The sequence below is a fragment of the Drosophila novamexicana genome, unplaced genomic scaffold (assembly GCF_003285875.2).
Source record: "Drosophila novamexicana strain 15010-1031.04,08,12 unplaced genomic scaffold, DnovRS2.1 tig00001395-arrow-arrow-pilon, whole genome shotgun sequence".
In the NCBI taxonomy this organism is placed as follows: domain Eukaryota; kingdom Metazoa; phylum Arthropoda; class Insecta; order Diptera; family Drosophilidae; genus Drosophila; species Drosophila novamexicana.
In genome coordinates, this window is record NW_020824854.1 from 139,570 (window position 1) to 152,758 (window position 13,189).

The 13,189-nt window shown below is 38.8% G+C and overlaps 4 non-coding genes across 4 annotated transcripts; 3 read left to right on the forward strand and 1 right to left on the reverse strand.

Annotated features, from left to right (window-relative positions):
• Positions 1–1,896: 1,896 nt before the first annotated feature.
• LOC115767509 lies at positions 1,897–2,015 on the forward strand. Its single transcript, XR_004018390.1, has one exon. It is a non-coding gene; the product is annotated as a 5S ribosomal RNA (ribosomal RNA).
• Positions 2,016–10,582: 8,567 nt separating this feature from the next.
• On the reverse strand, positions 10,583–10,656 carry Trnan-guu. The gene has a single exon. It is a non-coding gene; the product is annotated as a tRNA-Asn (tRNA).
• A 149-nt stretch (positions 10,657–10,805) lies between these two features.
• Trnan-guu lies at positions 10,806–10,879 on the forward strand. Its single transcript has one exon. It is a non-coding gene; the product is annotated as a tRNA-Asn (tRNA).
• A 1,586-nt stretch (positions 10,880–12,465) lies between these two features.
• LOC115767504 lies at positions 12,466–12,584 on the forward strand. Its single transcript, XR_004018385.1, has one exon. It is a non-coding gene; the product is annotated as a 5S ribosomal RNA (ribosomal RNA).
• Positions 12,585–13,189: the final 605 nt, after the last annotated feature.

Genomic DNA, 13,189 nt, shown 5'->3' on the forward strand with positions numbered 1-13,189 from the left:
GCTCGTTCGTTTCCAGTTGATTTTGCTTGCCTTTATTTGGGTTTTTTACTATTTACACATAAGATACTTTTACACTACGATAATTTATGCAAGTTCAGTGATTTTAGCGAGGTATTGACGTCATTAGCAGAGGCACCGACGAAGTCGCGTTTCTTTTAGTTTTACAAATATACTATATCAAAACTTAAGAAAAAACAAGTTTTCAATGGTAAATTTATATTTATATTTATTTTTATGCATATTTTCATAGCTAAATAGTTACATTAATATACTTTATATAAATATTTCAATGGACTTTAATATATTTTTATTTTCTCATTTTTACAGCTGAATTAAATATTGAACCACTTGAAAGGCAACGCAGCTTTGATTCCGAGGTAGGTTAAATAAATATATAGACTAAGCTTAACAGAAAAAAACTTTATAATTAATCTGGAAAAGCGCTCTTTAAAGCAAAATCAGGTTATGGCAACTGTGCTGTTAAATATAGGTTATATTTGTTAACATTGTTATTATATGCATGTGATTTATTGTGCAGAGCATGTATTTTGGGCAACTCCCCGTTCAATTTAGATATTGTGTATGTTAAGTGCTGTTCACAGTTTATTTTCGAATACTAAAACCAACAATTTGCACAGTTCTTATGTGCATATATTGCGTGCTACAGCTGTTTATTCACACAATTCTCTAACCCGCCTCAGGGCCTAAGCCACGCCAGCTCTCAACTCCTTTGTGCCACTTCAAATTTCAGGCGCTATTATGCGGTGCCCCTGTCTTGGCCATAAAATATGCAAAAACTTTTCAGCACGTCATTTGATAACATGCTAACTGACCGGACCTAGTGGGAGAGAGGGGGCGTGCTGGGTAGAACTTTGAAAAGGAAATTTGCAACCGCAAGCCGCACACTTGGCGCCCAGAGCTCTAAGAAAACGTTTTACGTTTTCATAATGCACGAGTGAAATTTATTGATTTATTTTTCTTTCAATTCCATTTAAAAGGCGCGTTGAGAACCGTGTCCTTGCCTACCTAAAGTCGCCGACATGGCGGCTGCCTATTGCCAGGTGGAAGACCTTTCCATTTCACATTGCTTCTGGCCATGTTTCTGGTTCAAACTCTTTGTCTCTGTCTATGGCTCTGTCTCGGTTGCAGTGGTCATTGTCAACGCTTAAGCAAGCAGCAATGAATGCCCATTAAAAGGTGTAAAAGAGGGTTTGTTATAGTTGAGCCAAGAAATGTAACAGGTGGTATGCATACATTGTGGACATTCCAACATTTTGTGGATGCCACAAATATGAATTTGAATATTATTTATATATTGTTCAAGTAATCAAGTTATATAGCTCAAGTATGCATTATTTAATTTGATCATTTTTCTTTTTCACCTTTCTTTAGCCTGCATTGTTTTTCTTTTATTACCCAATATTTCATTTACATTTTAGGATTTTGCTTTATTTATTTATTTAAGAATTTGAGTTTCGCCTACGTATTATATTAAAAACCTACTTGGCACAGTTTTTTATTTTTATTTATTTTTTTTTATAATTTTATATTTTTTCTCTTATCCCAAATATTCCCAACAATAATCTTATTAATATTGCAAATGCCAACGCTTGCATTTTTTCTAAACTAAAAAAAAAGGGAGAGTATAATGCCTTTTATCTATTTTATTATCATTTACACAGATATTAAAAAGTACGCTTTAATTTATGCATAAAATCATGCTTTAGTCACGAGTTATTCGACAACAACCTTATGTGTGAATTATTATGATCGGGAAGCTCTGTTATATCCCATATATTCAATATTTGCAGATGTTTGCCAACACTGTCATAAGAATTCACAATTGATTACTCCTGAGTTCCATATAGATATTCACGCTTTAGTCGTTCGTCTCTCGCCAACGACCATACCACGCTGAATACATCGGTTCTCGTCCGATCACCGAAATTAAGCAGCGTCGGGCGCGGTTAGTACTTAGATGGGGGACCGCTTGGGAACACCGCGTGTTGTTGGCATCGGTTCACAACTTTTTTTTTTATAACTGTAGGATTATTTTTTTTTTCCTTTTCTTTAGTTTATAGTATCTGTTGAAAATCAATTTAATGAACTCTCAGTCCATTTAAATATTCTGCTTCCCCCTTTTCTCTAATTAATGTTGCCATAGACATATTTATATATAAAGTACTTCTTATAAAGTTATCTTGCTACCCAAAACGTAGTATTCTTAATCAATGTGTGTCGTTCTAATGGTTCCTGACGGACCTTAAGGTCTTACTACATGATATTTGAGTAAAGTTTATAAATTTTGTTTAAAGCTCAAATAAATGAAATATTACTTTAGTTAATACATTGTTAAATAGCTACAAATTTTGACTGTTTACTTTATTTTGTTTGTTTTATTTAAAGTATATTCTTGTTGAATACGTGCCCCAAAAAGTTTATAGGATAACTTCCAGTCATGAACTTTTACTTGCACAAAACTCTTACTACTCGCAGTTTTCTTTGCATTTTCACTTAACATTTTGTTTTTTGCTTCGCTGGGCTCCGACATTAGAACGGGCGCCCATGTGCCCACAAATTGGCGCATTGTTTGGGTCAAGGATGTGCAGGGGCTGGGCGGGGCTGGGCGGGGATGGCTGCGCCTTGCACATTTTGACGGCACTTGACTTGAAAGCTTTGAACTTTTAACAGGCGTGTGAACACAGTGCAGCCCCCTACCCCCTACTCCCTACCCGTCACCCTAAGCGATGGGGTCAGTTGGGGTTCACACTAAAAAATTGGAGGAATTTGCAAACTTCTGTGTGTGCAGCATGCATAAAACATGAAGAAATGTCTGCCGGAAAAATGTCAATAAATGGTAAACAGAAGGCTCTGAGGGGGGCGGGGCGCTCACAATAATCCCCTGACAATAGTTAACAGGTAACAGGTAGCTTTTAGATGGATATTACAAGCAAAAGCGCAATATTTGGGAATGTTAACTAATTAATATGTAAATCACGTTTGATCTCTAATTTAAATTAAAATTTATTTAAAATACTTTTCGAATTATATTTGAAGTACGTAGAACTTTAATTAACTAGATTCAGATATTAGTCGCTTTAATGACTAGATTCAGCTATTATATATTAATCACGCTCGAGATCAAACATTCTGAAATTATGAATTCGAATCAATTATATTTTATTGTCTCCCGAGACATTGATATTACCGTAAATGTTTGACTTGTGGTGAGAATCTTTTAGCCGAATAATAAACTTTCTTTCATTCAACATTTGGATCGCAATTTTCCATTCAAGAGCTGTGAATTTTGCGAATGAACAAAGATCTTTAACCATTTGAAGCTTATCGTTTGGTAAATACAAGTTTTCCTGAAAGCGTTATTCACCATTTTTTCACGCTTTCGGGTGGAATTGTCAAGTTCATAACATAACAAATACTAACAGCTTTTTAGTTCTTTCGCTCAGTCAGTCAGTTAGTCAGTCAGTCATTCCGTCAATCATTCAGTCAATTAGTCAGTCAGTCAGTCAGTTAATCAGTGAATTAGTCAGTCAGTCATTTACTCAGTCAGTCAGCTGGTCATTCATTCCGTCAGTCATTCATTCAGTCAGTCAGTCAGTACAAACAGTTTTATATATAGAAACTAGACATTTGTATATGAAGATCATATTCGTATTAGTTATATTTGTGGTAATTGTGGTATTCTATTCCATTGACATCTTGTTCAAGAATGAAAATCATTGAAGCGCAGAAAACCCGATGCGTTCGCTTTTGTGAGTGCGCACTGTAATTCTCTACTGTAGAATGCAGCACTACAAGAAATAGTACCAGAACTCTATCGAACTAATTTTATATTATTTGGCAAACTTCTTCGGCATTTGGAGCTTAACCACCCCACCCCCTCTCTTTTACACCCCCCAAACTCATTGCCAGCTAATAAAAATAAAAAAAAAAATTATAAAAAAGAAAATGTGACCTACCTGTGTCATTTACACAGGTGTAAATGGCATGCACGACATTTCACATAGCATGCTGGCTGCTCAACCCCCTTCCCCCCTCCACATTGCCGTGCAACTGCCACTCGTCGTCACATGATGCATCCGCTGACATAGCAAAACCCGCTGCTGCAGCCGCCACCGCCATTGCTCCGCCCCGCTTCACTTCCGCTTGTACAACGCCCTAAAAGAAAAAAAAACCAAGAACAACAGCAACAACAGCAACAAAATACTAAAACGAGAGTGAATGCAATTTTTCTGCTGCCGCTGCTGCGTCGCTGCCGCCAGAGCCAAAAATAAACATGCAACGTTAAATAGGCCGCCCCAAACTACTCGCTAGTTGTAGTTGTAGTTGTAGTTGACTGCGCTCTCTCAGCCTATGAGCGCGCTCTCTACGCGCTATCGCCAAGTGCAAAAGCTGGCCTCCGCTTTGCTGTAATTTACGTCATGTACGGGGCCAGCATATAGCTCGCTCTCGCTCTCTTTCCCTCTCTCTTGCATTGCTATTTGGGCATTGCACATTGGGACGAGCCCGTTTGCGTAGGTATGTGTGTTTGGCGCTTGCAACACTATTACAAATTTTATTGTTTTTTTTTTCTGCCATGCTTGAGTGCTTTGGCGTTTTTGCGCTCGCTCTCGCTCCCGCTCTCCTACGCTCTGCCCAGCTATACGGCTAGCCGCTTGCCCATTGTAAAATGCTGTAAGTTGCATGCGCTGCTCGCCGTTCACATTTGCATGTGCATGTGCGTGTGTGTGTGTGTGTGTGTGTGTGTGTTTGTTTCGAGTGTAAAATTATTCATTTTTTCTAAGGTTCAGTCGCAGAGTTGAAGGTCAGTTGATGTTTTATGTCATTCAACTTGCCGTCGTCGTTGTCGTCGCCGTTTTCGCTGTTGTTGTTGTTGTTGTTTTCGCTGCTTTTACATTTTCGTCATTGCTGCGCGTTGCGCTTTTTTTATTGCCTTTGTTATTGCTGTTGTTGCCACTGTTTATAAATGTTTGCCGCGACTCGCTTGCGTGTTGAGCCATTCAATTGGGGCGTGTTGCCTGGTATCTACTCCCATTCCCATAGCCTTTCCCTGAAGCGAGCCCAAATGCATTCTTTCGCGAAATGTTATATCATCTTTAAGTCATTACAAATGTCCTGAATTGGTAAGCGAGAAAGTAAGCAGGCAGCGGTTGAATATTTGCAATTAAACATCGCAGCAAGAAAATTTAAAAAAAAAAAAATCAAAAAGAAAATCTTAAATAGTTGGAGACCTTAGCTTACAGGAAATTATTGGAATTAAATTACATTTGAAATAAATTGAGAATTATTTAATGACAATAATCTTTGAAAACAATTTCGGTAACTATTCAACTCAAAGGGAAATGTTGCATGCTCTATAAATGCAAAAACTTGTTATTTTCTCACTTTTTCACAAGCCACAATCTAACATGTGATTGTTTTTGGTTCTTTCCCGCAAATAACCTTTGACATACTGTTGTGAACTTTAGTTTGTGCATTTTTTGCCTAACACAGGGTCGTTTAGTTGCTTTGGCTCTGGCGCTTTGTTGGATTCCCCTTGGGCAATAGGTTCAATAGACGATTATTGCAGGCCAGTTGTGGGTGCGAGTAAGTGAGGTTAAGTGCGTTCTGCTTGCATGCAACCAAGAAAGTCACGTAAGTGCAATAAACAACTGTTAGGCCACAGCATGTATAACAAAACTGAACTTTCTATGACGATCCTGATGATTCCATCATCGGCTCAAACACCTGACCTTTTCACTTGACTGAAGCGCTCAAAATAAAGTTTAAAAATTGCCAAATTCCCACGAAATGAAGAAAACAACACCAACTACGACAACAACAACAACAGCAGCAACAGCAACAGAAACAACAAAAACACGTGTGCGTCTAATTGTCCGTCATAGTCTTAATGCACTCTGCGTGTGAGCAGTCCAGACAGACAGACAGAAAAGAGCGAGCAAAAGCATACATGCACACATACTTATGTATGTATATATATATATATATGTATGCATGCACATACATACACACATAAATTCCATTAAAGAAAAAAAGAAGCATTAAAATCAAAAGTCACATAGCAGCGACGTCGCGCCGACGCCGACAGCGAAATCAACACAAAAAGTGTGTTACAAAGTCAAAAGCACAACAACAATAAGCAACAACAAGTAGAGCTTAAAAACCACAACGAAAAAGAAACCAAGAATACCACCAGCAGCAACAACTACACACAACCAAAAGCGGCAGCAGCAGCAGCGGCAGCGGCAGTAGCAGCAATAACCAGCCAGTCAGGCACACACAATGAGCCCAAGTCGAAAACCAGTTTTTTGAAAAGTTCCGCACGCTGGCCCCAAATTTGTATTAGTGTGTGTGCACACTGGGCCGCAAATAAATGTATACAGTATCAAAACACACATTTTCTATTGATAGCTAATTTAAACGGCTAGTCACTTGATTTAGTTCGCATATAAAATATTGATCTAATGTGGTAACTTAAAGCATCATTAAATCTCTTCAAATTATCAAATATAATATATACAATTTTTGATTTCCTTAATGCAATCCCCATACCACAGTGCATATCGATGGCAGCCGAATGCTGCCGCTTTGGCTACTGCACGTCTGTGTTGTTGCTGTTGTTGTTTTTAGTGTTGCTGTTCGCGCGAAAGTTGAGCGCAGCTTAGGCAAAGGCAGCGTCAAAGCATTGCCAAAGCAGAAAAAATAAGAAACGCGCATGCGCCGCAAGCAAAAGCAACACAGCAAAAACAATTGCAAGCGCTCCACACTCGCCCCCGCAAACGCAAAAGAGACATGACAAGTGAGAGCGAGAGAGCGCGCGAAAGAGCGCCAAGAGAGCATCGCGCCCGTTTGGGTACGACAGCAACGCAGCAGCAGCAGCAGCAACGGGCTAACGGCAACGGCGGCCTTTTAGTTTTAGTTTTTATGTGCGGCTCTCGTGTAATAAAAATTACATTGCGCGTCGTTTATGTCGCTGAAAAAGTGCAGAAAATAAAGAGGAAAGAAATAGAAACAAATTTGTGCTAGAAATATCAGCATAAAAAAACGTAAAGTGAAACAAATTTTAGTTTAATTAAAACAGCTCGCATGCCCTGCGTCTTGTCTCTGTGTGTGTGCGTGTTTACGTGCATGTGAATTTGTTATTGTTGTGTGTGTGTGTTCAATTTACTTGTGAAAAGTTCTGTGTACGCTGCTGTAAGAATGACAACAATAACAACATCGATAACATTTGGAAGTAATGTTAGTTACAATATGCATACAGATGCATTTAAATATGTATGTAAACTTCTAAACAACTGCAAAAACTGTGCCGTGCCAAGTGTTATTGCTTTTGTTGTTGTTGCTGCTGCTGCTGCGGCTGACGTAGCCCTCCCTTTCCCACCCATATGACAATTCCATGCATTTGTTGGCGCTTGTTTACTCTGAGAGAGCGCCACCAACTATAAACTGAGAGCACAACTGAGTGCAGCAGAAGCTGTTGTTGTCGATGCTGCTGCTGCTGGTGCTGGTGCTGCTTCTGCCAGCGAGTGACGTTACCTTTCTCCCTTTTTGCCACCCACACGTCACTCTCATGCTGTCGCTGGCGCTTGTTTACTCGTGCGTTCTCCTGAGCATGAAAATTGAGAGCGGAAAGCGAGAGGTTGCAGTGTGTGCGCTTTGTTGTTGTTGTCGCTCTTATTATGGCGCGTGTAATGTTTAACAAATAACAGAAATAACATTTTAATGCATAAATTATCGGGCACATTGAACAAATTTCATTCAAACATTTTGCTGTGCTGTGTGTTTTATTCTTTTTCTTTGGCTAAATTTGCTAAAAATGCACGTGTCTATCTCTGGAGCAGGGGCTGTGAACGGCGGGGGGACGGTCAGTCGGCGTTGCCATTTGAGTGAGACCCAATTGCATAGTCAGCCCCATTCTGCTTACACTAGCCGCAAACGTGCTCCCGTTGCCACTTTGTCGCTCTCTCGCGCGCTCTCGCGCTCTCTTTCTCTCTCGCTCTGAAGCAAAGTGCAATGGCGCACAGTGTGTCAAATGTCATTTGTTTGATGATTAGTTAAAATTAAATAGACATTAAAGTGTCAAAAAATGTATTTGATTGATTGATTGAGCGAATGTTGTTGCAATTTATTTACAGATTTGATTTTTTTTTTCTGTGAACGGACAACCAAGAAAACGTAAACAAAGTGACAAAGTAAAACAAACAAGACAAACATTGGCAATCAATTTTGGATTTAATGACAAACTCAACTGCATGCAAAATTGGTAAGTAATTAATGAGAAATTCAATTTAATGACAATACGAGTGTAGAAATTGAAATTATGAGTTGTTTTTCAACTATATTTGGCTTAGTGTAATGTGTGAAAATTGCACTGAGAAGCACCTGAAATGTCAGCCAAAATGAACGTTACTTGCGTCGCTGTTAATTAGTAATTTAAATTCAGCTTACGGCGAAGGAAAATACATTTTGCTTAGCAATTGCAGCTACAATTCATTGCACTCCGCTAAAAAAAATGTAGAAAAAGAGCAGTGAAATAAGAAAAGAAGTGAAAAAACTGAGAAACTCTTTCGCTAATTGTAATGCACATACATAAATTGCAGCTGCTTTGCGGCGCGCCAATTGGCAATGCAGATGAGTTTTGAGTCGTCCTCTTTTTTTTATAAATATATCTATAAGTTTCCCTCGTTTTTCACTAAAAAAAAAAAAAATAAAAATAATAAAAACAACAGCAATTTTCGCAGCGGAAATGCATCGTTTACGGCGTCAGTCAGACAGTTGGTTTAGTCATACGATAGACAGACTGTGATAATACATATATATATATATATATATATATATATATACATATATGTTCATACCGCATGTTGCCCGATTTGGCGGCATCTTTCGCAAATGAGTGCAAGTGCAACATGTCAGCGACAAAAGGCGAATAAACTTTGCCAATTGTAATAAAAACAAAACACAGCAAGAAAAAAAAACTAGAAGAAATAAATTCTATTTTCATCTGTGTGTCGAATAAATAGATTGCAATCTGCCAATTTTGTATGCCTTACATATACCAATAGTTGTTCTATAGGGTATATTGAACTGGGCATTAAGTTTGTAGCATAACTTTTTGAAGTCCATAAGTCTATATATATTTTCTTTTCTGTAAAAAGCGATAAATGTAAAACTTAATATAATATATATGGAATCCTAGGTTCTCTATACTTTATAGTAAAATAATTCAAATATATTTTTGGACGAAAATAATTTTTATTTTTAATTTTGGTCTGGCTTTCGCCTATATATAGTAAATGACTAAATTGGGTTTGATTATAAGGTCTGACTGTTTCAATTTTAACTTCTTTTCTAATTATCGATATCTAATGTTATCGGAAAACACAACCCTGGCAGAAATTCGGAACTACGAGTACATATCGCAAGCAATTACTGTGAAATACGTTTACAATCAAATAATATGAAAATACAAAATATGTACTTACATCAGAAACAAAATACAATGCAATGTCTATACAGAATAAGCGGGAACTCTTAGTCGAGCTTTTAACCTTGCTCTATTTATAGAAAAGTCCGTATAGAAAAATGGTTTTTCCATTTGTGCAGCTTGATTGAATTTCGTGCGTTGGTCACAAGTGTAATAAACATATTATTGCATATGTTCGCCCACCCCTCGCGCCTCCCTCCCCCTCCTCCCAAGGAAGTCAAAGTGGGTTGGGTTGCGGGTGAGTCCTTACATAAGCAGAGCTATAAAGAAATTGGGTCAACGTCGGCGTGAGCGACCTTATCAAGGATTCTGGGTCAATATGCTTACGCCACGCACAGCTGCGACTGTATGTGTGTGTGTTTTGTGTGTGCGTGTGTGTGTCTGGCTAATTGTATGCGTGCGGGCATATGAGCTATTAGGAGGCGTGGCCGTGCATTCTCTTGAGAATACAATCTGCCGGACGACGCTGCAAACAAAGACAAAGGGCAAGCTTTTAGACAAGAGATTGTGTGGGCGGGGATGGGGCTGGTGCTGCACGACTGTGGGGTGGTGGCTGGGCGCAAGCAGTTTGCAATTATGACGAGTACTTAAGGTGCATTTAACTGCTGCATTGACCTCGTTTAGCGTCTGGTAATTGACATCTGGTCATGCGAACTAAACAAATGCAAAAATAGAAAGAAAAAACAAAAGTAATTATGCAACGAGAAGTTTATAAAAAGTTAAAATGTTAAAAGTTAAACTAACATAAAAAAGAAATAAAATAATAATAACAATCATAATCATAAGAATTATACCTTAATAAAAAATAAGAAAATTTAAATTATAATAATAATAAATAATACAACAAATTAATAAGAAAAAAATTAAGAAAATAAAAATAAGTAATACAACAAATAATAATATAAAAATAATTAATAATACATATAAAATAAGAAAAATAGTATAATAATTTAAAAAAAAAATTAAAAATAACAATAAATAATAAGAAACATATATTATTGTATTTTAAATGCATATTTATTGAAAAATATTTTTATACAAATATTAAAAACCAAACAAAAAAGCAAAAAGTTGATGCGCCCCCGGGTGGACTCGAACCACCAACCTTTCGGTTAACAGCCGAACGCGCTAACCGATTGCGCCACGGAGGCAGTTGTGATGCGGTTGGCCAAAGTTGATTTTACTAAGCAGTGCACAGATACGTTTAAAGCAGTTCAACTAACAAAAGCTCTTTTTCTTTTGTACAGCTTTGTCTGTGATTTTGTTTTCAAGTAGCAAACAATTTTGCGCAGTTTCCGCAGCCTCCGTGGCGCAATCGGTTAGCGCGTTCGGCTGTTAACCGAAAGGTTGGTGGTTCGAGTCCACCCGGGGGCGTCTCTATCTTTTATTTTTCTCTTTATACATTATTTATATTTTTTTTAAATTTCCTTTTATTTTTTCTTATTGCAGCGGCATAACACCTGACAAACTATGTAAAATAAAATGCTGATAGGCAACATGAAGGCGTGGCCATGTTGTCAAACGCCACTGCAACAGCAACAAGAACAACAACAGCAATTTACAGCTTTCAAGAATAACGTGCATGCAACATGTACCGTTTGAATGCCACACAACAGCAGCCGCAGCAACAACAGCAACAAAACCAACAACAACAAAAGCAGCCGCAGCCGCAGCCGCAGCCACAACAACAAACCAAACAAAAGCAATCAACAATACCCAGTCACATATTGTTGCAGCAACAATTAGCCGCTGCCGCTGCCGCAGCCGCCGCCGCTGGCGCTGGCAACAGCAACAGCAACAACAATGCTGCCGCTGTTGCCTTGACCTTTCAAGTGGCCAATGCAAATGGCGGTGCAGCAGCAACAACTGCAATCAGTGTTGAGGATAAATTAAAGCTATTGACAACTGCCACGGCGACGCCAGCGTCGACGCCAACACCAACGCCGACGTTAACGCTGACGTCAACGCCAACGCCCGCTACAACAATTAAAACCGAACCCATGCCTGACGTCATCGCCTTGACCACCAGCAACAACAACAACAGCAATAACAATAGCAATAGCAGCAGCGCAGCCAACGTCGGCAGCGGCATTGCCTCAACGTCAGCCGCAGCCGCAGCGGCCGCTGCTGCAGCTGCCGCGGCAGCAGCAGCATCTTCCAATGGGCATTTAGTATTTGTGCCCAACAAACGCGCGCGTCTCGATGCGTAAGTTCTGCCTGAGCTTTCACATTTCACACGCACTAACACTCTCCCTCTCTCTCTCTCCGATTCACATTGCAGGCCCGAGGATTGGATGTCGACGCCAAGTCCAGGCAGCGTTCCCAGCTCAGCGCCGCCGCTGTCGCCGTCGCCCGGCTCGCAAAATCACAGCTACAACATGTCCAACGGCTATGCATCGCCCATGTCAGCTGGCAGCTACGATCCATACAGTCCCAATGGCAAAACAGGTGAGTGTGTGCGAGCGAGATAGATAGCTATGCGTGAAAAATACGCTTTCACGGGGCTGTCAAACAGCGCCATCTAGTGTTCATTTCTTCTTTAAACAAGTTGACACTGTTGGCATATAGATGGCGCGCTCGTAACAGCTTTCACTGGAACTCGTGCATTGTTAAAAGCACAGCCAAAAGCTTTTTACTTATGTTGTTGAAAACTTCAATTAAGAAAGGAAAGGAAAAATAATTAAGAGAAAATTTAATGGTAATTTATTTATATGCCATAATGTGTTTAAATATGTTTGTGTTAAATGTGAATTAGGTTAGCTGCAAACTAGAGTTAAAGGCATGGTGTTTTATTTACTTAAACTTGCTTAAAGCTGTAATCAGTCTAATTTAGTTCAGTTTCAACAGGCGGAATTGCTATCCATTTTGTTATGCCGCACTTTTTGTGAATTTAACAAAAATTCACAATTTCCCATTTCCGAATCTCTGATATATATTCACGCTTTAGTCACTCGTTTATCGCCAACGACCATACCACGCTGAATACATCGGTTCTCGTCCGATCACCGAAATTAAGCAGCGTCGGGCGCGGTTAGTACTTAGATGGGGGACCGCTTGGGAACACCGCGTGTTGTTGGCATCGGTTCACAACCTTTTTTTGTTTTGTTTAATATATCTTTCAAATTTATTTTATTTATTTTTATTTTATTTTATTTATTTTTAAATATCTTTAATTACCTTTTTTATTTTTAATTATTTTTATATTAACTTTAATAGTTTCCTGTTTAAATTAAACAATTAATTAAATGTTTAACATACAATATCTAACAAGCCTGCGCTTCTTGACGTGGTGATTGCTATTTGGCTATTTTATGTGTCTGTTTTTATACCCTGAACCCATTAAAAATGAGTATAAGGTTGTATTTGTGCACAATCCAAATGTATGTAACACGCAGAAGGAAGCATCTCCGACCCCATAATGTATATATATTATTGATCAGCATCCATAGCCGAGTCGATCTAGCCATGTCCGTCTGTCTGTCCGTTCGTCCGTCCGTCCGTCCGTATGTATGAACGCACGGATCTCAGAACCTATAAGAGCTAGAGACTTGAAATTTTAGATGTAGATGCTCCTAGTTCCCGCGCAGATTAAGTTTGTTTCCGATAATCGATAACTTACTGCGTTTCCAAGCAATCGATATCGACATCCTGTTTTTTGGGTAATTTTGGTAAATAATAAGAGCT